Source organism: Maniola jurtina, chromosome 24 (assembly GCF_905333055.1).
Source record: "Maniola jurtina chromosome 24, ilManJurt1.1, whole genome shotgun sequence".
NCBI lineage: Eukaryota > Metazoa > Arthropoda > Insecta > Lepidoptera > Nymphalidae > Maniola > Maniola jurtina.
Window position 1 is genome coordinate 4269740 of NC_060052.1, and position 24881 is coordinate 4294620.

The 24881-nt window shown below is 36.4% G+C and overlaps 1 protein-coding gene across 1 annotated transcript in view; it reads right to left on the minus strand.

The window, feature by feature from the left end:
* Nucleotides 1-23871, minus strand: part of LOC123877492 (octopamine receptor beta-2R-like) — a 185348-nt gene extending 161477 nt beyond the window's left edge. Inside the window, exon 1 of the mRNA XM_045924288.1 lies at nt 23629-23871. The gene's annotated coding sequence lies outside the window, so the exon portion shown is untranslated. The remainder of the gene's footprint in view (nt 1-23628) is intronic.
* Between the last annotated feature and the right edge of the window lie 1010 nt (nt 23872-24881).

The following is a 24881-nucleotide window of genomic DNA, read 5'->3' on the forward strand; positions in this document are numbered from 1 at the left end:
GTTTGTTACTCCTTCACGCAAAAACTACTGGACGGATTTGGCTGAAATTTGGAATGGAGATAGATAATATCCTGGATTAGCACATAGGCTACTTTTTATCCCGGAAAATCAAAGTGTTCCCACGGGATTTCTAAAAACCTAAATCCACGCGGGCGAAGCTGCGGGCATCAGCTAGTGTAAGATAATAATATGTGGTTCGAACAATCGCTAGTCAATTTGAGCTATCACACTAATATTATAAAGGCGAAAGTTTGTATGTGTGTGTGTGTGTGTGTGTGTGTGTGTGTGTATGTTTGTTACTCCTTCACGCAAAAACTACTGGACGGATTTGGCTGAAATTCGGAATGTAGATAGATAAAATCCTGGATTAGCACATAGGTTACTTTTTATCCCAGAAAACCAAAGAGTTCCCACGGGATTTCGAAAAACCTAAATCCACGCGGACGAAGTCGCGGGCGTCAGCTAGTAGAGAAATAAAAGTCACAGAAGCTAAATATCCAAATAACACTCACCTACTTAAAATTATGTAGTTGATGTTTCTAACTAAAAATCGATCAAGTGCGAGTCAGATTCGCACGCGAAGGGTTCCGCACCATCGTATAAGATATCTCAAATCAGTATATAATAAAAATTAAGTGAAGAGCGCCATCTTGATGTGATTTGAAACTAAATTTGATTGTGAAACTTTTGGTTGGGTACACAAATCTTTGCTTGTTTTTCTTGACAGATAGACAACGAAATGATCCTATAAGAGTCCTTAGTCCATAATGAGTTCTAATGAGTTCCTTTGTTCCTTTTGAGGTGACGTGGCTGGTAACAAGCATACCAGCCACGTCATTTTTATCGATCTAGCGGGTTAGAAGTCGTGCCACGTTGCTTTTTATACGGGTCCGTACCTCAAAAGGAAAAAAGGAACTCTTATAGGATCATTTCGTTGTCTATCTGTCAAGAAAAACAAGTAAAGATTCGTGTATGCGACCAAATTTAGTTTTACAATCAAATTTAGTTGAAAATGCACGTCCACCGGTGGACATAAATACTCTAGGACGTCCCAAAATCGATCAACGCGTCTAAAAAAGAACCACTTCAAAAAACCGGCCAAGTGCGAGTCAGACTCGCGCACTGAGGGTTCCGGACTCGGGTATTTTTTCCAATATTTTGCACGATAAATCAAAAACTATTGTGTATAAAAATAAATAAAAATCTGTTTTAGAATGTACAGGTAAAGCCCTTTCACATGATACCCCACTTGAAAATTGAAACACATTTTTTTTTAATGATGTAACCACAAATTCGCGATTTTCAGATTTATTCCTTTACTTGTGCTATAGAACCTAGGTACCTACCTGCCAAAATTTCATGATTCTAGGTTACGGGAAGTACCCTATAGGTTTCTTGACAGACAGACAAAAAGACAGACAGACAGACAGACACCAAAGTGATCCATTAAGGGTCCCGTTTTTCCATTTGAGGTACGGAACCCTAAAAATGTTCATAAAAGTTTCATAAAATATCTCACCGAGAACTAACTAATGAGTAGCTGACTGTAGCCACAATATCAAGACTAGCCACAATCTCGATGAAATGAGGCCGATCGTTATAGCAAAGTCTATCATTGATATCGAGTCAATAGTAATGCTGAGTTACATTTAATTGTATTGGTTCTGACTTCTGAGACTGTCATGAACAGACTTTGTTAAACTTACCCCGCCTACTTTTCGTTGACTTTACGGAACTGATGACAATCACACTAATATTATAAAGGAGAAAGTTTGTAAGTGTGTGTGTGTGTGTGTGTGTGTGTGTATGTTTGTTACTCCTTCACGCAAAAATTACTGGACGGATTGGGCTGAAATTTAGAATGGAGATAGATTATACCCTGAATTAGCACATAGACTACTTTTCCGGAAAATCAAAGAGTTCCCACGGGAATTTTAAAAAACCTACATCCACGCGAACGAAGTCGCGGGTATCAGCTAGTATACAATATAACTAGGGGATGCCCACGACTTCGTCCGCGTGAATTTAGGCTTTTAAAGATCCCGTGGGAACTATTTGATTTTCCGGGATAAAAAGTAGCCTATGTCCATTCCCGGGATATAAGCTAACCCTGTACCAAATTTCGTCGGAACCGGTTAAACTGTTGGGCCATAGCGTCTAAACTAAGGAGCCGATTTTGATGAATGAGGTGTCAATCGATTCGTTGTTCTTGTCCAGGTGACAGGCTACATTTTATACGAAAAAATCGATCTGACTATCGTTACATCAAAAAAAAAAAATTGGTTGTCTGTAAAGTCTGTTTACTGACGATCGTTGAACGTGACAACAAAGGCCGATTGTACTTCTTTGTCGCTCGTTCCGCGCTCTCGCTTGCACTTCAAGCCTTACATGGAACGCCTCAGAGCGAGGTAACGCCGCATGAGTCATGTTTTTTCAAGCGTGCAGCCGGCTCTATCGAATTATAAGACGTTGTCACGTCAAAATGGCGGTCCCCAAAAATTTATTTAACTGTTGTATGGAGTGGGATAAAGAGATCGTACACTGCAAGATTCGGCACGAACGGCGCAAATTTTAAGCAACTGTAACGGCTTTGTGTATTATTATGCCTGGTTCCCACGGTGCGTGAATGTGCGGATTATTACGCACAACCGACGACCACGGACAATCACGCACCGCGCAAAAGGCTCGGACGACGACGATGACGCTGTCTGCACTATCACGGACGATACTCTTTCCACGGTGCGACCGTTCGGGCTGGTCCGCGTCTGCAATATCACGCACCGTGGGAAGCCGGTGTAAAGGATCTGATATAAATTGAATTAAATAATAAATAAGGGCGAAATAAATGGGATCCCATCAACAAAAGAGATAAGAGACATCAACGAATCTATTCACGGAATGAACACAAGTCAGATAATAATTATAATGGCATTACAATAAAATGCGAACGATAAAGAATCCTCGCTGCGGGCAAATGAATTGGGTCTCAAAATGTCTGAAGCATTCTCTAAAATGAATTGAGTTTCGAAAAAATGCCTGAAAGTATTTCGTAATTACGTCCGAGCTGTGTTTTAATTTCTTTAAAAGTCTTTAAATAAAACGAAGATTATGGAAGCTTGTAAAGACGAAAAATGAGCCGGCGTAGATGAACCATAAAAGTCTTTGTAAATTAAAATTCTTCGACTTCAAAAACTACATCCGAATGCTTCGTACTTTAGTAGATACCTATTCAGTTTGTAGTCAGGCAATTTGTTACATTTTTTTCTTAACGTCTTATTACTACAGTATACTACTATTGTATTATTATAAATATGAAAGTAAGTATTTTGTTGGATTGTCCTTCATTCACGCCGCAACGGAGCAACGGATTGACATGATTTTTTGCATGATAATAATAAAGTTAAAGGCCTAAAGAGTGACATAGGCTACTTTTTATTCCATTAAATCAAAGAGTTCCTACAGGATCTTCAAAACACGAGATCTACGCGGACGAAGTCGCAGGCAGCATCTTGGCTTTATAGTTGTATTGTTTGTATAGTAGTTCATAAAATGAAGTTAAATTCAATATATTTTGCAAGAAGCATGTAAAAAGTTGAAGACGCCAAAAGTGCAAAATACGGCCTCACAACTACGCTACTCTGTCGATGAGTTTCTAAGATAGTGGGTATAACTATAACTTTATAACTTTGTAGTCCATGTATTAGACCGCTAGTCTGTACAATATGCTAAAAGGCCTTGCCCGTAAAACAGAAAGCTTTTAAGCTTCCACCTGCTCCCATGTAAATGACTTTCAATGAGTTTGGACCCGATTGAAGCTCCAGTGACTTTGTTTTACAGTTTTATGATATTACTAGCTTATGTCTGTGACTTCGTCCATGTGGACGTCCACTGCAGTAATTTTAAACCCCTATTTTTTCCTTACAGATTGAATTTTAAAAGATCCTTTCATAGCGTCTACGTCATAATAGCTATCTGCATGCTAGATTTCAGCCGGATCCGTCCAGTAGTTTGAGCTGTACGTTGATAGATTAGTCAGTCAGTCAGTCAGCTTTTTCTTTTTAACCGCCGACCGAAAAAGAGGGGTGTTATAAGTTTGACGTGTGTATCAGTGTATCTGCCTGTGGCATCGTAGCTCCTAAACTAATGAACCGATTTTCATTTAGTTTTTTTTGTTTGAAAGGTGGCTTGATCGAGAGTGTCCTTAGCTATAAATCAAGAAAATCAGTTCAGCCGTTTGAAAGTTATCAACTCTTTTCTAGTTACTGTAACCTACACTTGTCGGGGGTGTTATAAATTTTTAATTTACACTTGTATATTATTAGGATTATGACTAGATGGTGCCCGGGTCTTAGTCCAAGATTGAGGATTTAGAAAAAATCAATGTGGACTCTTTGAATTTTTGGGATACATAGTGTTTCAGTGCTTAGTATCAAGGATGGCTTATATCCTGGAGACTGGCTTATATGCAGGATGAAAAATATCTCTGTGCAAAAGGGCTTCAAGTTAGATTTATTGTTTTAACCGTAGAAAGGTAACAAACAAACACACTTTCGCATCATCATCATCATCATTAACAACCCATAGACGTTCAACGCTGGATATATTATGTAGATCTCTTGTAGGGACTTCCACACGCCACGGTCTTCTGCGTACCTACTTATTGTATCAATATTAATAGTACATATAATATATCATATAATAGTTCAGGCAACTCAGCATAATATTAATACAATAAGTAGCCAAAATATTCATTCATAATAGTTATATTATTAGTAATGTGTGAATGAACGTTCGTCAGCTGGCTGTTCGTCAAAACCATTACAACTGAACTAACAAACGTCATAAATATTATGTCTAATGACTTGCTTTTGACTTTAATATATATTTTTAACATTAAACATTTTAACCTTAAGTTGAATGTCGTTTGAACATTTATAAAAGTCTTAGTGGATGTTGTTGACAAAAAAAAAAAGATTCCGACGAATTGAGAACCTCCTCCTTTTTTCGAAGTCGGTTAAAAATAGTCGACTATACAGACGCTAAATATTTGTTTATTACTGAAATTAAATCAAAATAGCTTTAGTTAGTTACACACTATAATTACTATTATTGACAATCACAATATTGAATTAGGTGTTTCTTCTGTAGGTTTCTTTACGGTTTTTAATTACTACTTATTTAAGGTCATGATAACTTTAGGAAAGTTTAAATAAAATCTGAAGTACTTAATAGTTTAAGAATACGATCAAAAGGAACTTTGAAGTTGAGTCATCCCGGATTGAGTTTACTAATCATAGAAATCATAGGCCATTAAAATAATTACCTCCAAATTGTAAATGCCAATATTTTTGTTTCGCTTTGTATTGTGTTTTTTTCTGTATTAATTTTGTGGTATACAATAAAAGTATATTAATTCATTCATAATTACGTAATATGACGTCGATATTGAAAAATATATTAACCAACAATCCTTTGGCAGGTTTCCCACAAGCGGATTTTGATGTGGAGTATTATAAAAGATAAAATTCGGATAAAATGAATATCATGTAGCCACGCAAATTTCACATCACATTGTCAGATCAACGTCAACACATAACAAAATAAAATGTAATTTATCAGCCTTTGCCTGCGGCTTAGCGTTAGCAAAAATAGAAATGAAAATTTTATCCGACAACAAATAAATCGGATTAAAAAAACAACAAAATTCTGTGCATTGCAAATGTCATGGACTAAGAGCCAGCGTGTGCCAGACCTTCATTTTATTATAAAAGCTGAAAGTTTCTCTGCATATTGTCCCCAACACAGGGCTCCGATCAGCAACTGAGAAGTTTGTATCATGGTGGATTTGGGATATAACAGGTAATAAATGTGTAAAGCTAAGGTTTCGTGGCAACCTCCTGCCAGTTGCCCTTAAAGTTTCAAATTGTAGGGCTGACACCCGCGCCATGAAGACGAATCTAATGACGTATCATTTATCAAAATCGGTTGAGCCGTTTTGTAGTTACGACGGATATGCATACATACATATACCTTGGTCAAACACGTGACCTCCTTTAAGCTTCGCCACAAATTCAAATTCAAATTATTTTTATTCAATTAGACTTTCACAAGTAGGACTTTTGAATCGGTCAAGAGCATCTACCACGGTCGGGTAGATGCACGAAGCACGAAGATGAATTATGTAAAAATGCAGAAAAAAATAGTTTTTCGAAAACCTGGAACTCTCTTTATCAATTCTACAGTGGGTATTCCGTCTGCGGAATAGAGCATACTGAAATAGTCGAAATCGGCTACAGCGCTGATTTTCAAACATGTCAAACCAAAATCCAATCAAGTAGAGTAGGTACTTACAATATTAATATTAATAAATAAACCTATGAACATTTTTATGATAGCTAAAATATATAAAAAATTATTTTCCTAATTGGTATTGACATTGATATTGAAAAAATATGTTCGAAGTATATCGTCGGTCGCGTAGAACAAACGGTTATCTACAAAAACGTGATTTTTAACGACTGCCCAAAAAAAAGGAGTGTTATGTTTTAGGGTTCATTTGTATGTGAGTTTCTTTATTTAACTATAACCTAAATGCCTGTACAGATTTGAATGTATGGTAAATGGTGGGTTGCCTCAGTAGAATGTCTTAGTTTACTTCGTTTTTAATCATAAACAAAATAAGTACTAAATACGATCTTGAAACAAAAATATGTATCAAACTAATCAGACTAATAATATAAAAGCGAAAGTTTGTATGAGTGTGTGTATGTCTATGTTTGTTACTCTGTCACGCAAAAATTAGTAAACGATTTGGCTGTTTGGAATGCAGATATAGATTATACATTTAGACTACTTTTTATTATCAAACAATGTTCCCGCGGGATTTTTCAAACATTTATCCACGTGGATGAAGTCGGTCGCCGGCCTTTCGGGAATTTGTTGGTCCACCCCTTGAATAATCCCATGTTGATTATTTTGAACAAGTGTAAATTAAAAATTTATAACACCCCCGACAAGTGAAGGTTAAAGTAACTAGGAAAGAGCTGATAACTTTCAAACGGCTGAACCGATTTTCTTGGTTTATAGCTAAAAATACTCTCGATGAAGCCACCTTTCAAAAAAAAACTAAATTAAAATGTGTTCATTAGTTCAGGAGCTACGATGCTACAGACAGATATACAGATATACACGTCAAACTTATAACAACCCTCTTTATGGGTCGGGGGTTAAAAAAGTGGATTTTTCCAAAATTGTAGTTGGGCATTTGTTCTTTGCAACCGTCGATATTGCCTACCTATTTTTGTCGAGCCTTTGGCAAGTTTCCCAGTATCGTTTCAATGGATAGTTTATGAGGTCGATACAACATGTGTACCACTAAGTGAAGGTTGTAAAGTTTTTAATGTGTCATTAAATAAATTGGCCACTAACTGGGTATGGATTGTGATACAGACAACTTGCGAAGATCCTTACCTAGACTTTGTCCAATTGTGTCTATCGGTAGAAGTTTTTAGTGCGCTTACTAGCGCTCCCATACAAACGTAGTTTTGTCTTCATTTGAGTATAAATAATCAAACTAGATGAAATTTTGGAAATGCGTTTCACAAACTATACTTATCTCATTAGCGATCCCATACAACCGTAGTTTTGTCCTCATTTGAGTATAAACAATCAAACTCAATTAAATTTTGGAAATGCCTTTTACAAACTATACTTATCTGTGTCTGTTTATTTGCTAGATTTCCATAATAATGCGTAGATTCAAAGTTGCATGGGCTCAAAGAATTTGTCCCGTGATGGTCTAGTGGTCACAGACATGGAGATCGGGGGTTCGATCCCGTTCAAAGACGTAACTCTAACTTCTCAGAGTCATGCGTGTTTAATGTAATGTATAGCACTTGTTTTTACGCAGGAAAATATCGTGAGAAAACCTGCATGCCTGAGAGTTGTGCATAATGCTCTCAAAGGTAAACGCCTGCCAAACCCCTTCTCATTTTGAGAGGAGACCCGTGCTGAGTAATCGGCCGCCGATGGGTTGATTGTGTATGTATATTTAAAAATTCATGTCATTGATTTTGAAATTAACCTTTATAGTTTAATAAAATAAACATTACAAGGAAAAGAGGGGAAAATTCACGCCTACATACTTACAGTTTGTGGGCGGAACCTATAAATGTTGAAATGTACGGTCAAGCGAGCTTGTTAAACTTAGGTAGTTGTTACTATGAATAAACTAGTTCTCGTCCATATTGAATAGGTCCTCTTTACCAAGAAGTTTGTGCTAAGTTACAAAATTATAGTATAGAAATTACTGTCCTTCCAAGTATACTCATGAATCTTTGCTACCTAATATCAGATATATATCGACAATTAAACTAAACTGAAGAATCTGACTGTGATTTCGGAATACCTGAAATATATATGTAGGTAATAATCCTAATATAAATATTATAAATGTGAAAGTGTGGATGTTTGGATGTTTGTTACTCAATCACGCAAAAACTACTGGACGGATTTGGCTGTTTGGCATGGAGATATATTATACCCTGGATTAACACATAGGTTACTTTTTATCCGGGAAAATCAAAAAGAAAATCAAACCTAACCACTTCCGTCCAAGGTACGGAACCCTTGGTACGCCTTGACTCACTAAGCACTATTTATGACCCTAAACGCACTACGAAAAAATTGATTTGAAACCACGCATGCCATGTTGTGAACTCCACGCAACTATCGTAACCCTTTCAAAAAGTACCCACAAAGTATGTACCTTTCATTAGGACTGTCCGCCCAAATTGACATTAGGAAAAGGGGACCCCTTTTAGAGTTCCCCTTTATCAAGTCCACAAATAGAAAAAGGCTTGGCCTTTATTGGAAACGAGATGGTGAATCTGTGCTGAAGTTTTTAAGCCTTTTTACAGTGGAATGGATTCTGCAAAAGTTGTTAATTTACTGCGAGTATTGCCACCTAGTTAGAATTTTTGCAATCAGCTTCGAGGATTTTGTATTTGGACTAGAAAGGGGCATTCATTGCTACTTTTAAATCATTTTAATTTAGTACAATTAATTCTTGTAAAAGTTTAATTGAATAAAAATATTTTGAGTTTGAATTTGAATTTTTTTCTCAACGTTGACCCAAGTCGGTAACTGGATGGGTGACCGACTTCAGAGGTCCGAATTTGGCTTTTTATTTTCCTCGGTGCCTCCGAGAGCACGTTAAGCCGTCGGTCCCGGTTAATTATTATCACTTACATGTGATAATAACTGTAAATTAACCTAAAACTCGAAATTTCGTTCTCTTAGTCGGGTTGTATGGGGAAGGATCTGGGAATCATTATCCCAAGAGAACTCCTACCATTATAGGATTAATGGCAAGGGATCACGACTCTCAGTAATGAGGAATACCACTATAGAAAGAGAGATTATTTTTCTCAAAGTGATTTTACAGGTGATTTTACACTGAAAGTAATTTATGAATTTTCGCATTTACAATCGATTGCTACATTAATTTAACTAGCAATCATGATTAACACCCGTATTCACAAACGTTACTATGAGCTCTCATAGTGCGCTCGAACGCACAGTGTAGGTTCCACCAATCAGATGACTGTGTCACGTCAATTTACAATGATCTGATTGGTGGAACCTACACTATGCGTTCGAGCGCACTGTGAGACCTCATAGTAATGATTGTGAATACGGCCGTAAGTTTCACAGGTGGTTTTTCGCGGAAAGTGAATTTTGGAAAGAAGTAAGTGCGAAAATTTCCGGAAAACGATAGTTTGCTACATTAATTTAACTAAATTTTTTCTCCTTTCTAACACGTTTTTCGTCACGTTCTGGCTAACGAGTGTTCGTCTCGTTAGTCAGCTCTTTAGCTCCTTAGTTCGGGTCGATGACATGTGCATAAAATAACGTAATAGTGTTATTTTATTTCGTAATTGCTTGAGAGGTTTTTAAAGGCTATTTTAAGTAAGGTAGCAAAGTGTTATCTATACAAGTGTAAATTAAAAATTGATAACAAACCGCCGACAAGTGAAGGTTACAGACAAGTAACTAGAAAAGAGCTGATAACTTTCAAACGGCTGAACCGATTTTCTTGGATAGCTAAGAACACTCTCGATCAAGCCACCTTTCAAACAAAAAAAAACTAAATTAAAATTGGTTCATTAGTTTAGGAGCTACGATGCCACAGACAGATACGCAGATACACACAACAAACTTATAACACCCCTCTTTTTGGGTCGGGGGTTAAATATGTATGCTTTCTACGTGATTTTCACTCCACCACTACCTGTGAAACCGATCATCTCCTCTATGTTTAAAATTGTCATTGTTGTCAAACGATAGTCGTCTATTGCTGGATATATTATAAGGTCTCTAGTTGGGACTTCCACACGCTGTGGTCTTGAGCCGCCTAGATTCAGCGACTCCCTGCGATTCGTTTGGTATCGTTTGGCTATAGCCTCTTTTTTAATCCTGGAGACCAAAATGACGTTTCGTGTGTCTATTTCTAGGAATTCTTGTCAAATGTGTATACCAGAACAAAATGTGTTGAAAATAATTCCAATTCAAATGAAATAAATAAAACCCCTTATTTTTTGTTACTAATTACTCTTTAAGTCTTTCAAATAATATGTAATTACTGATTAGTGCTACTTTTGAACTCGTAATTACACATTTCGCATGTTTATTTTACTCGTTTTGCACGAAATATTAATATTTTATTAACGATATTAACCTAAATCGGAACCATGAGGACAACACTATTTTTGCTAAGCTGGTACCATTATTTTTAAGCTTGACATTTCTAGTTGTCATTTTGGTCTCTGGGGTTAAAAATATAGACTACAGTAGACTATAGTAGACTATTAATAGTAGTAGTAGTATAATGCAATAGTATAATGCAATGTATATAATGTATAGTAGACTTAGTAGTAGTAGTATAATGCGTCAACGTTGCGTTTTCCGGTGCGCGGTTGCCATTTAGCTACATTAAACTTAACAGGGCTCTCTCCGTCACTCGCTCCATACAAACGTAGTTCCAATTTCATTTGAATATTAAGTAACCAAAGTCCATGAAATTTTGCAGACATATTCTTGAAACTAATATTTGTGTCTGTGTGTTTTCGTCCAATTTTGTTGCAAAGTTGCACGCTTTCGTACAATAGTCATGAAATGCACGGTCTCGTTGGAGTTTGCAACGCAAAGTTGGAAGTAAAACTGCGGTTATGGTCGAATTGGGAATACGAACTGAATATATTACTTACTAGCGACCCGCCCCGGCTTCGCACGGGTGGACATTTATTTTTTCTATTTTCCGGGATAAAATATAGCCTATACGGATTCGGAAGAATCCCTCTAAGTAATGGTAAAAGAAATTTTGAAATCGGTCCAGTAGTTTTTGAGCCTATTCAATACAAACATACAAAAATACAAAAATACAAAGGTTTCCTCTTTATAATATTAGTATAGATTATATTTTTCATTGTAAATACCGTAATCTACACAGAGCTTAGAGGTAGTTTTTAAGGTTTAGATGCTAACTTACGGTCAAAATTAATAATCTATCCGTAATCGGGTGATAGGTTACAGCCACGTTGAATAATCAAAAAGAGATACAATTTTGGCATGCAAACTATAGTTGTACAAAATTTCGTCAAGGTTGGTTAAACGGATGGGCCGTGAAACGGTAACAAACAAACAGACAGACACTTACGCATCACTACCCATCACTACCTCTATTATGTGTCTGTCTCTGTTTGTTTATTAGTTTGTCCTTCAATTATGTCGCAACAGAACAACAAATCGACGTGATTTTGTAAGGATTAGCTATAGATCTAAAGAGTGATATACGCTACTTTTTATCTGTGAAAATCAAAGATTTTAAAACCTAAATCCACGCGGAGGTCATTTACAGCCGGTTCCCATTTGTCGTCTGTCGGGCTCGGATTTAAATCGGATGTTCCAGCGGCAGAACATTTTATATGAAGCTATTCACACTTGTCTGAAACCGATTTTGTGTCAAAATGTTCTGTCACTGGAACATCCGATTTAAATCCGGACCCGACAGCCGACAAGCTGGAACGGGCTGATACGAACACACTGTACTAGTCATTTCACACTACTGCCTATTTCGTCGTATTTGTCTGTTCAAAGCTGAATCGAAATGGATTACTAAATTCAATCCACAGCAAAACTACATTATCCTTTGTAATCCCCTTAACAAGCTTCCATCTTTCAGTTTTAGAGACACATTTGCGGTATACCAGCTTATCCTTTTGTGGGTACGGATATTGAATAAAGTTTTTGAAACTCGTAGAATATTTTTTTGTTTTGTAAATTTTTTGGCAAGGGATAATAGCCTTTTTTAACCCCCAACCCAAAAAGAGGCGTGTTAGAAATTTGACGTGTGTATCTGTCCGTGGCATCGTAGCTCCTAAACTAATGAACCAATTTTAATTTAGTTTTTTTTTTGTTTGAAAGGTGGCTTGATCGAGACTGTTTTTAGCTATAATCCAAGAAAATCGGTTCAGCCGTTTGAAACCTATCAGCTCTTTTCTAGTTACTGTAACCTTCACCTGTCCAAAGGGGTAAAAACTGCCGTACTCCTTCCAAGTTAGCCCGTTCCCATCTTAGACTGCATCATCACTTACCACCAGATGAAACTACAGTCAAGGCCTAACTTGTATCCGAATAAAATATACATATATGTATATATGCACGAAAGAAAACGAGGTTGCCGGCCCCTTGACTACGAATACTAAACAACTTGTAGACTTTAGTGCTACGAAAGTAAGAAAATGTCAATACTTATTTAAAAAAGCACTAGCATATTTTAAAAACTACAACATCGCAGAATGCCACGGAATTTGCATTTTATACTCCAAAGTGGGACATTTAAACAAAGGGAACATATACACAAGACTGTGTACCTATATTTTTATGCACCAGTGATAAGCGTTTTTGAAACATCTTTAGCGGACTTTTTAGGGTTCCGTTGGGTTTCAACAGGATCCTATTATTAAGAGGGGTCTCTGCGTCACTCGCTTCATACAATCGTAGTTCCTAGAATACAGATATTAGTTTCTAGAATATGTCTGCAAAATTTCATGGATTTTGGTTGCTTAATACTCAAATGAAATTGGAACTACGATTGTATGGAGTAAGTGACGGAGAGAGCCCTGTTAAAATCATTATATTGTAAGACTCTTTCAAAGTTTACAGCATACAAACCCAGCGCTATGTTTTACGAGGAAAAACGATACTGTTTCAATTAGTGTCAAACGTTAAACTAAATTGAAAGGAGTTTTATAACATCGCAAACTATTAGGTGTTAAAGTTATAAACTGGTTTTTAGTTTTACGTTAGTTTAAACAGTATTTAGATGTTTTCATATTTACTAACTCTGGCGAAGTTAGTGAATATGAAAACAATTAAATTACAGTTTTTGGGGTTCCGTACCTCAAAAGGAAAAACGGAACCCTTATAGGATCTTTTTGTTGTCTGTTTGTCTGTCTGTCTGTCTGTCAAGAAACCTATAGGGTACTTTGGTAGGTAGGTAGGTCTTATAGCACAAGTAGAGGAATAAATCTGAAAACCGCGAATTTGTGGTTACATCATTAAAAAAAAATTAAAATGTGTTTCAATTTTCAAAGTAAGATAACTATACCAAGTGGGATATCATATGAAAGGTCTTTACTTGCACATTCTCAAAAAGATTTTTATTTATTTTTATGCATTATGGTTTTTGAATTATCGTGCAAAAATCGGAAAAAGTACGGAACCCTCGGCCTCGGTGCGCGAGTCTATCTCGCACTTGGCCAGTTTTTGTGGTACTGAATGTAGCAGGAATGTCATCTACTTTCTATAAGTTTAATAAGCAGAATATCGTGAGCGGAAATTGTCGGCTTTCCTTTGACGCAGAAATGGGGCGTTGCATGCCCTATATACTTTAAAGGGAAAGTCAGTCTGCTAACTTTTCATGGATCATCCATTTAAACGATTTTGACGAATTCTGGTACAGACATAGCTTGCATTCCGGACACGAATAAAGGCTACTTTTTGTCCCGAAGTGTTCTAAAATCCACACGAAGGAAGTCACGGGTATCATTTAAAATATGTTATACTAGCTGAGGTCCGAGACTTCGTTCGCGTGGATGTAGGTTTTTCAAAAATCCCGTGGGAACTCTTTGATTTTCCGGGATAAAAAGTAGCCTACGTGTTAAGCAGCTAAATCCGCCCAGTAGTTTTTTTATGAAAGAGTAACAAACATACACAGAAACTTTCGCCTTTATAATATTCGTGTGATTTACACTAGATGGGCCCCTGGTCTTAAGGCATTTAAATTGCACAACCCCGCCATGTTATATTGGCGACAAAGTGCGCTAGAACACGTCGAAACTTTAATATGGACAGCTGGCTCCGACGCTCGAAAATTTAACTTTCCGCTTAAATAACCAAACGATTTCAATTAGAAACCGAAGCTCCTGGAAATTGGTTAACATGTACGAAATATAGCTCAATTGAATTCAGAGTAGGTACCTACCTATCTATAGTACGAGAATACTGTGGTTTGGATTTTAGTTACTAATATTTTAGTTAATTTTATTATTTTGTATTTGCACGTATGTTATTTATAAACCACATAATCATTATTATGATTACTCATACAATCTAAATTAATATTTATACTTTTGTACTAATTTTATAAAGAGGAATGATTTGTTTGTTTGTAATGGGTAGACTCAAAAACTACTAAACCGATTTTATAAATTCTTTTACCTATAGAAAGCTACATTATTGGCTATGTTTCATCCATACTTAATATTATAAATGCGAAAGTGTGTCTGTCTGTCTGTCTGTCTATCTGTCTCTCTGTCTGCTACCTTTTCACGGCCCAACACTCCGACACACACCGATAACACAACCGATTCTGACGAAATTCGGTATAGAGTTAGTTTATATCCCGGGAATGGACATAGGCTACTTTTTACCCCGAAAAATCAAACAGTTCCCCCGGGATTCCTAAAAACCCGTCCGCTTAACCGATTTGTATGAAATTTGGTACCTAGGTAGGTTTTCAATAAAATTTGACATCCCTACGAAAATCGTAATTTTCGATAGTATGTATTAAAATTTAAAAAAATATTTTGAAGCTTTCTTCTCTTGAGATTCAAAATGTACGTGCTTAGACCAGCTTCTCAGTGTTAAAGTGCAGAAAAGTTAGTCTTCGACCAATCTGTTACCTACAACTTTGATGTTGCGCATGTTCTTTATGCAAGGCTTCGGTTATTATAATATTAAATTACGGTTTGTAACACTTGCGGCGCAAGAATCATTAGCATTTCTTTTTAATAAAACTTTTGTCGTGAAAAATTTCCGCCATTACTTCTTCTGAAAAGTTTTTAATAGAATACGTCATGTGCCTAATGTGCATGAATTTAAATCCATACTGATGTTATAAATCCTAAAGTGTGTCTGTCTGTCTGTTTGATAGCTTTTCATTGGCCAAGCATCCCGCATCCAAGCAAGCAAGCATTCGATTTTGGTGTTTGGTACAGAGATGGCTTGCATTTCGGGGATATAATAGGTTTATTAATATTATAATAGGTACATTTAGGAATTTTTAAAAAGCCGGGTTACTCTAGTGAGCTTGCGATGGGTTGATCTTGATGAAATACTATTATACCACTAAATACATTGCTGATGCAGTTATTATTTCCTTACTTCCGTTATAGAGCAAGATCTCACTATCATCAGACGTTCCTTATTCTCTGAGAAACATAATGTGTGGGAAACGAGTAGAATTAACGTACACAGATCTGTTAGCTTGTGCCGTGGGCCAATTTATGGGTATCATACTGTTTATCTATTTATGGGTAGCTACTGAAAGTACCTAGTTTAAGCATTTACTCACTTTTCTAAAAGTCTGACTACTTATTTTCATGTATATTTTACAGAATATTGTTAATAATAAATATTCAAAACTGCCAGACACTTCCTGTCGCCGGTAATTTCCACCAGACGCTTTAAAGCTCGCAAAAAATAACATAATTTATCTTACTTATTAGTCCGAGTCGTAATTTGTATATTATGATACTCAGAAAATATACATAAAAATCAGTACTCAGACATTAACAGGGCTCTCTCCGTCACTTACACCATACAATCGTAGTTCCAATTTCATTTGAATATTAAGCAACCAAAGTCCATGAAATTTTGCAGACATATTCTAGAAACTAATATCTGTGCCTGTGGTGTTTTAGATTTTTCTAAAAATATGTAGTTTTAAAATAACAGGGGCTCAAAGATTTGTATGTAAATTTTTAAGACCGCGTAACTTTGAAATCGAATATTTTAACAGAAATCTGGAAAACCACAGGCATAGATATTAGTTTCTAGAATATGTCTGCAAAATTTCATGGACTTTGGTTGCTTTATATTCAAATGAAATTGGAACTACGTTTGTATGGAGCGAGTGACGGAGAGACCCCTCTTAAGAAAAGTGAGTAATATTAACGTGCCTTTAGCTACTGATATTTTTAAATTGGCCCGAGGTACAATCTAGCAAACATGCGGACATCAAAAGTAGACCCTATCCCACAGAGACAGAGACATTCTCAGAAAATAAGGAAGGTCTGGCGGCAGTGGGATCTTGAACCATAAATATTATTGAAGGGAATCACGCGAAGTATAGCATTTGTAGTACATAGAGATAGGAAAATTCTTACGTTGCACGAGGAACCAAACGACCTTATCGTCTGTTAAGGGTATGGCGCCAATAAATCACACGATATAGGAGGATATTATAAATCCACTTTATATGCATCACACGGGTAAAGATTATCCATTCAGAATAGAGCTCATTCTGAGACCTATTACGTAGTACTAGACTATTAATTGCCTCATTAATTACAATATTGGAGATCATTGCGTTGTTGATTACTTAAAAGGGGTCTCTCCGTCACTCGCTCCATACAAACGTAGTTCGTCTCTCATTGGAATACAAACCAATTATACTCAATGGGATTTTGTAGAAACGTTCCGGGAACGAATAGCTATCTATGCCTGTGGTTTTCCAGATTTCCGTTAAAATATTCGGTTTCAAAGTTACGCGGTCTTAAAAATTCACATACAAATCTTTGAGCACCTGTAATTTTAAAACTACATATTTTTAGAAAAATCTAAAACACCTCAGGCATAGATATTAGTTTCTAGAATACGTCTGAAAAATTTCATGGACTTTGGTTGCTTAATATTCAAATGAAATTGGGGCTACGATTGTATGGAGTAAGTGACGGAGAGAGCCCTGTTAATAATGATCTCATGATACTATCGAAAAACTTTTTAACGATGATATTATTGATATCTGCATTTATAATCCCTCAACAGACTTTCAAGAGCACTGTATTCAAAGCTATTTTATACAAACAGAGTTTAATTCTTATTTGAATGTTAAGAAATCGAACTTCTAACTCAATATTTATATACTACGTAAGACACATTCTAACAAGTGTAAATTAAAAACACCCCCGAAAAGTGAAGGTTACAGTAACTAGAAAAGAGCTGATAACTTTCAAACGGCTGAACCGATTTTCTTGAATTATAGCTAAGAAAACTCTTGATCAAGCCACCTTTCAAACAAAAAAAAAGTAAATTAAAATCGGTTCATTAGTTTAGGAGCTCCGATGCCACAGACAGATACACAGATACATACGTCAAACTTATAACACCCCTCTTTTTGGGTCGGGGGTTAAAAACATCATCGGTTAGGACAAGCATAGCACTATTATATCTATATAAATTTAGACAAGTCAATTTAATTTAGTATAGAGATTATGTACAATAGAATTAGCATCATTGCCTTGCTTTTGATGGGCTCAAATTAACAGTTTAAATTTCAATGACCTATTCAAACAACGACTATAAGAATCTCCCGGTTAACGTTTTAATTGCTCCTAAAGGGAAAATGAAATTGCCCTTCAATTGATTTTTTGTCAAAGCTTCCGAAGTTACGTCGCTTAAATCCGAAGGAATTAATCAGATAGAAAATCTAAAATAACGCCGTTTCACAGAGATTCGAGCGAGCTTTAATGAGTCAGTGAATTGGAAATCATTTTTTAATGGCGCCATAAAAAGGGGAGCTTTAATAAAATCGGCCTTTGTATTTCAAATAAATTGGTACCGTGACAAACAATACAAATTGTAAACGATTTTGTACAGCTACAGTGGGTTTTTGCTAAAATGATTTGCCTCACTACGTATGCATAAAAATGAAAATGTTTTTATGACACAATGTAGTTAACTTTATCACCGCTTTTTACTTTTTTATTCGATGACCAGTTGATTACAACCCTTGATTACAATTTTACCAGGTGACCAGTGACGACTTAATCTCAAATAGAAGTGGATTAACGTGGAAGGTTATAGATTTTTTTATTAAGGACTAGTATTTAGATGCTCGCGACTTCGTTCGTGGATATCGTTTTTTTGAATCCCGGAACAACCCTTTAATTTCCCGGGATAAAAGTAACCTATGTGTTAATTCAGAGTATGACCTATCTCCATTCCATATTTCAGCCCAATCCGTTTTTGTAGTTTTTGCGTGAAGAGTAACAAACATACACACATACACAGTACACACTTACACACAAACTTTCGCATTTTTAGTATTATTAGTGTGATAGTGTGATTAGTGTTTCGAAGTGTGATGTGATATCATGACACCCGTAAATTCGTCCACGTGGATTTAGGTTTGAAATGTTAGCCCTTGACTGCAATCTATTTAAAAAGAAAGGTATATGAAATATCTTTAAATATATAAAATATCACTTTGATCCGTTGCTCCATTGTGGCCAGTTTGAATGACAAACCAACAAAAAACACTCTTTCGTATTTATAAGTACCTAGTTTTTTCCGTGACGTCGGCCGCTTGATATAATTTAATCATTAATTAGTTCCAGAGTACTTTTTATAATATTAGTGTATATAAAAGGAGGCTTTAATAGATACACAAGTGTAAATTAACAATTTATAACACCCCCGACCAGTGAAGGTTACAGTAACTAGAAAAGAGTTGATAACTTTCAAACGGCTGAACTAATTTTCTTGGATTTTAGATAAGAACATTTTCGATCAAGCCACCTGTCAAACAAAAAAACTAAATTAAAACCGGTTCATTAGTTTAGGAGCTACGATGCCACAGACAGAGATACACACGTCTTACTTATAACACCCTTCTTTTTGGGTCGGGGGTTAAAAACAGATAGAAACATAAAGATTTAATAACAACAAAAGCTAAGGTCAAAAGTCCTCCCTGTATCTAGGGGCCAGATCAACGACTTTCCGAAAAAAATATATGAAAAAAACCAGATTTATCGTATTACGCGAGTACAAAGCAAATAAATATATTGTTTTGATATGGTTTTGATAGTCTGATATTATATCTGGTAAAAGTAAACTTGATTAAAGCATATTCTACCCTAGAGTTTGATGTTTTCGCAATCATATTATCATCAGAGTAGATATTATTATTACTACTGTATGGTAGTATGATTACTGTATGGTACTTATCCCTATACATTTCGACATTCGACGCTCTATTAAGTTACCCTCGTCAAAGTTTTCAGCCAAGAAAAAACCATTATAGCGAAATTTACTAATGTGCTTTCTGTCATATGAATATCCTTTTTTTTGTGTTTAGTTTTCGGTTTTGGAAACGGATAGGGATAAAATTGTAAGAATATGTAAGTACTGGTTAGGTTGGGATAATTGTGCTCCCCCGTGGTCGGTGGTATTCATGACGAATTTTCCTCACGAGGAAAAAAAAGGATCAAAAGGAATTACTGATGGTCGAATGGTGAAGGAAAATATCCCACTTAACCAGAGAGGCAGACTATAGTATGAACCTCTCTCATTCTGAGAGGCGACCCGTCCTCAGTAGTGGACCGGGCGGCGATGGGTTGAGATGATGATGATGGTTGAATTGAGTACTATTGGTCGACCACCAACATTCGGTTATTTGAGCAAACCACAAGCAACTACAAGCAATAAAGCTATCGTGCGACTTTTAGCTGTGAGGGATAATATGTCGCAATGGTTGTGCTTGGACACAGTAAATATACGATGTCATGCGCTTTCTCCCGTCTACGGACAATTTCGGGTCCATAGAAGGCGTCCTTTGACATCCAAATTCTAATCTACTTGTGTTATTGTGTACCCGAATGTCTGGTGCCCGAATTTGGGTAGTCATTCTGGTACCCAAATACAGACTAATAGCCAAGTGTAATTGCCCCATTATTTTGGGTTACTGTTTCAATTATTATGATATAAGTAGGTACATCTTATGAGTAGTACAGGACGTAAATAAATAACATGATTAAATATTTTGTTTGCGTAAATGTAATGGACCAAAGCTGATTGATTGTATTATTCTGTTTCAATGTTACTTGATATATAATATCTAACAACCCATAATCCTTATTACATCCTTATTTATATTAAATGGATATTACATTATTATTAAGTTTCTGCTAAGCTTTTTTTATTATATGACTAGATGATACCCGCGGCTTCGCCCACGTGGATTTGGGTTTTAAAAATCCCATGAGAACTTTTGAATTTCCAGGACAAAAGTAGTCTATCCGTAGCAGCTCGTTCCCGGGATGCAAGGTATGTCTGTACCAAAATTCGTAAAAACATTTAAACGTGGATTCATCACGATTTAGGATTGCAATCCCTTACAGCATCAGGGTTGAGGAGTTGGGTCCTGGAGTTCAACGATAAAGTCTTTACTTGGTTCCTCCAATATTAATTTATAATTAATCGATCAGTTTGTAAATCCCATCAGTTTTGGGGGTCAGGTCCCCTGCAGCATCAGGATTGAGGAGTAGGAATACAATCTCTGTTGGGTCAATGTCTCAAAGTTTTTCTATCGATAAAAAAAAATTACGCAAATTGGTTCCGAAATCTCGGAAATTAAGGAAATGGAGGAGGAGTGGTGATAACTGTATTGATCTGCCGTCACCACACGACTCTTTGCAATACCAAACTTGTACTTATTTCAATTCAAGATTTCATTATTTTTCAACTTTTTGTTATCTTGATTATAATAATTTTAATCATTAACAAGTGTAAATTAAAATAAAATAACACCCTTTACAAGTGAAGGTTACAGTAACTAGAAAAGAGCTGATAACTTTCAAACGGCTGAACCGATTTTCTTGGATTATAGCTAAGAACACTCTCAATCAAGCCACCTTTCAAACAAAAAACAAACTAAATTAAAATCGGTTCATTAGTTTAGGAGCTACGATGCCATAGACTGATACACAGATACACACGTCAAACTTATAACACCCCTCTTTTTGGGTCGGGGGTTAAAAATAAATAAACTTAATCATTTTTTTTTGGTTTTTTCTAACACATTTCTGCGCTCAAAAGTATTATAATGCCCTTTGTAGGCCTTATTTCTAATTCGTTTAATTTTCAACAAAAGTTTCAATAAAATTAAGAGTCACAATAATTATTTTATTTTGGACCGCGAACCCTTTTTGCCCGCAAGTCTGTTAAGAGGCTTAACTCTTGTTAAAGGATGTTTTTTGTTACAATTACTTTTGTTAATAATACTAAAAACACTCTTATTTATCTTCAAAGGGGTGATAGCTTAGTAATTAAGACGTCGGTCTGCTATTCGAGACGTCGGCGGTTCGATCCTGGTCACGCAACGCTACACGGTCTCAAGATTACATACAAATCATCTGTATAACTTTAAAACTAGTATTTTTACGGAAATCTGGCAAACTTTATACGTCAGCGCGTGCCAGACATTCGTTATTTTATGAAAGCTGAAAACTCTGCGAATTGTCCCCAACACAGGGAGGAACGATCAGCGACTATGAAGTTTAGATCATGGTGGCTTTGGAAGATAACAGGTGATAAAGGTCTAAAAAATCTTACGTCAAAGTCTATTTTTATAATATTTTCTTCGGAAAAGTATTAGAAATCACATCATGCATTGCCAGATACTTAGTATCGTGGCAACCCCATGCCAGACGCAAATCAAAGTTTAAAAGTGTCTAAGAACTGTAGCAAGAATGCCATAAATTCAGCAACAACACAACAATTGCGAATGTGATAATCACAACTTCCGCGCTGGAACTCTGATTTCATCTCATCTCATCTCACTAATATTATAAAGGAGAAAGTTTGTATGTGTGTGTGTGTGTGTGTGTGTGTGTGTGTGTGTGTGTGTGTGTGTGTGTGTGTGTGTGTGTGTGTGTGTGTGTGTGTGTGTTTGTTACTCCTTCACGCAAAAACTACTGGACGGATTTGGCTGAAATTCGGAATGGAGATAGATAATATCCTGGATTAGCACAAAGGCTACTTTTTATCCCGGAAAACCAAAGAGTTCCCACGGGATTTCGAAAAACCTAAATCCACGCGGGCGAAGTCGCGGGCATCGGCTAGTAATACATAAATGATGATGCCGGCCAAGATAGTTGCGCTAAATTGATAGAGCAGGATCCAAGTGATTGTGTCTTCAATCAGCATATGACGGCATCTGTGGCGTAGTGGTAACCGTGGTTTTATTAGTGGGAGGTCCCGGGTTCGATTCTCGGCAGGGGTTTGAAATTTTATAATTTCTAAATCTCTGGTCTGGTCTGGTCTGGTGGGAGGCTTCGGTCGTGGCTAGTTACCACCCTACTGGCAAAACCATAATGCAGTTTATAGGTTAGCGGTGTAGCGGTTCGAGTGCGATGCCGTGTAGAAACCAAGGGAATATGGGTTTGATGAAAATGCCATACCCCTTTCCAAGTTAGCTCGCTTCCATCTTAGACTACATCATCACTTACTACCAGGTGAGATTTCAGTCAAGGACTAACTTGTATCTGGATATAATAAAATGTGGATGAATATAAAATAAAATAATATAAACTCTATATCGAGCAGCTATTAATTTCATTATTGCTAAACCACTGGTTTAGATCGAACTAATGGAATTAATCATATATTAGTTCAACGAATAAAACGATAAATTTTGTGCAACGTATAATTTTTTAACCGGCAATTTTCAGTAGTGTCTTATTTTTTACTTTTTAGTGCTTGTGGTTTTTGAAGTCGGTTTTATTTTTCTTTTGAAAATTTTTTATTTCACAATTTTTAGTGGCCTCACTGTACTATAATATGCTATGCCCAGTTAAAACCCTACTGTTAACTAAGCTATTACACTGATCGCGAGCAATTTGCTCTTATCCATTGAGGAGTTCTGTTCTCCATCTCCGAAGATATTCATCAGATCTTCACCAAAATATGGGACCACCTGCACAATATACCAGTATGCAAATCGGTCGAGGGGTCTTTGAGTAATCGGGGAATGTATAATATGTGTATGTTACATTAAAAAAAAAAAAACCGACGAATTGAGAACCTCCTCCTTTTTTGGTAGTCGGTTAACAATCAGCGCGTTTGTCGAAAATGTTGGTATTCGGCTAACATACTCTTCTTTTTTACTAAAATACAGACGTCGAAAAATTCAGTGAAAATCCTTCACTTTTACAGTTTTGTTTTATAAATTTACAGAGAGTCGAAATCGAAAAGAAAAACAAGAAAATTGCACTCAAAACTTACTTGCGTTGCTCGTCTCCGGTTAGATAAATGTGATCACAGATAAATTAATATCCCCTTCGGTTGACACTAACACAAAACACTAGAACATTCGATGAAATTCCCTACTGTCACCATTAATTCATAAACCACTGAACGCTTTAGATCGGACGACAGAAATAGTTGTCCGTTGTGACAAATTTTTACGCTTGCATTATTTTTAACGAGGTCGGTATACGTGCACACGATGTAGCGCTCTGAAAACGACTGGCCGGGGAAATGCGAGCTACGGACTACGGTCGTGGGAAAGCGCGGGAAATGGCGAAGGAAACGCGAGGTTTTTTTTTCTTTGCATGTTTCTGACGTTCCGAAATTGATGGTCATTGCATTGCTAACCTTTTCGAAGGTTTTATTGAACGTTACTTGACGCTTTTGAACCGTGTTTTCATTAAGTGGAGATTTATGGATTTTATTAGTATAGTGCTTTCGACTCTACAAGTTTTAGTAGAGTAAGCTAAAGTAAAGCCTGCATGCCTGACTATGGCCTAACCCTTCTCACTCTGAGAAGAGACTGGTGCTCAGTAGTGGGCCGGTAATGAGTTGATCAAATCAAGCTAAAGTAATTCGTAGCTGAGTTTGCACGTAGAATGACTATTGACCTTCTTAGATGTCAAGGTCAGTATATGCAGTAAGTACTTTAATGTAGGTGTGAAATTTTAGCGTCAGATGATGCCCGCGATTTTTTCGAGTGGGTTTAGGTTTTTAAAAAATCCAGTAGGAATTGATTTTCCGGGAAAAATGTAGCCTTTGTCCATCTTCGGAAATTGAAATGCAAGCTATCTCTCTGGGCTGTACCGCATAAAATTTGGTTGAAAGGTAACTGGTAAGGTGGAAAATTACACTCTGTGTAAATTTCCACCATCTAGCTATCACGGTCCATAAAATACATCCCTCTGACAGACAGCCATATAGGCTGACAGTGAAGGCTAAGTAACAGGATCCCGTTGGCAGCCTTCGGTTACGGAACCCTAAAAAATAAGGGTCAAGGTTCAATCCGTAGCTGAACTAATAGGTATAAGTACTTTATTTCCCGCCGAAAAATACGTACTAATGTTAATCGAAATATAATGATTTAAAGGGCTTTATTCCTAACATGATGTTCGCAATTTCGTCCGCCTGGATTTAGTTTATAAAATTCCCGTGAAGGCTCTTTGATTTTTCAGGATAAAAAGATGCCTATATCGGATTCCGACATACCTATAAGATATTATTTGTGT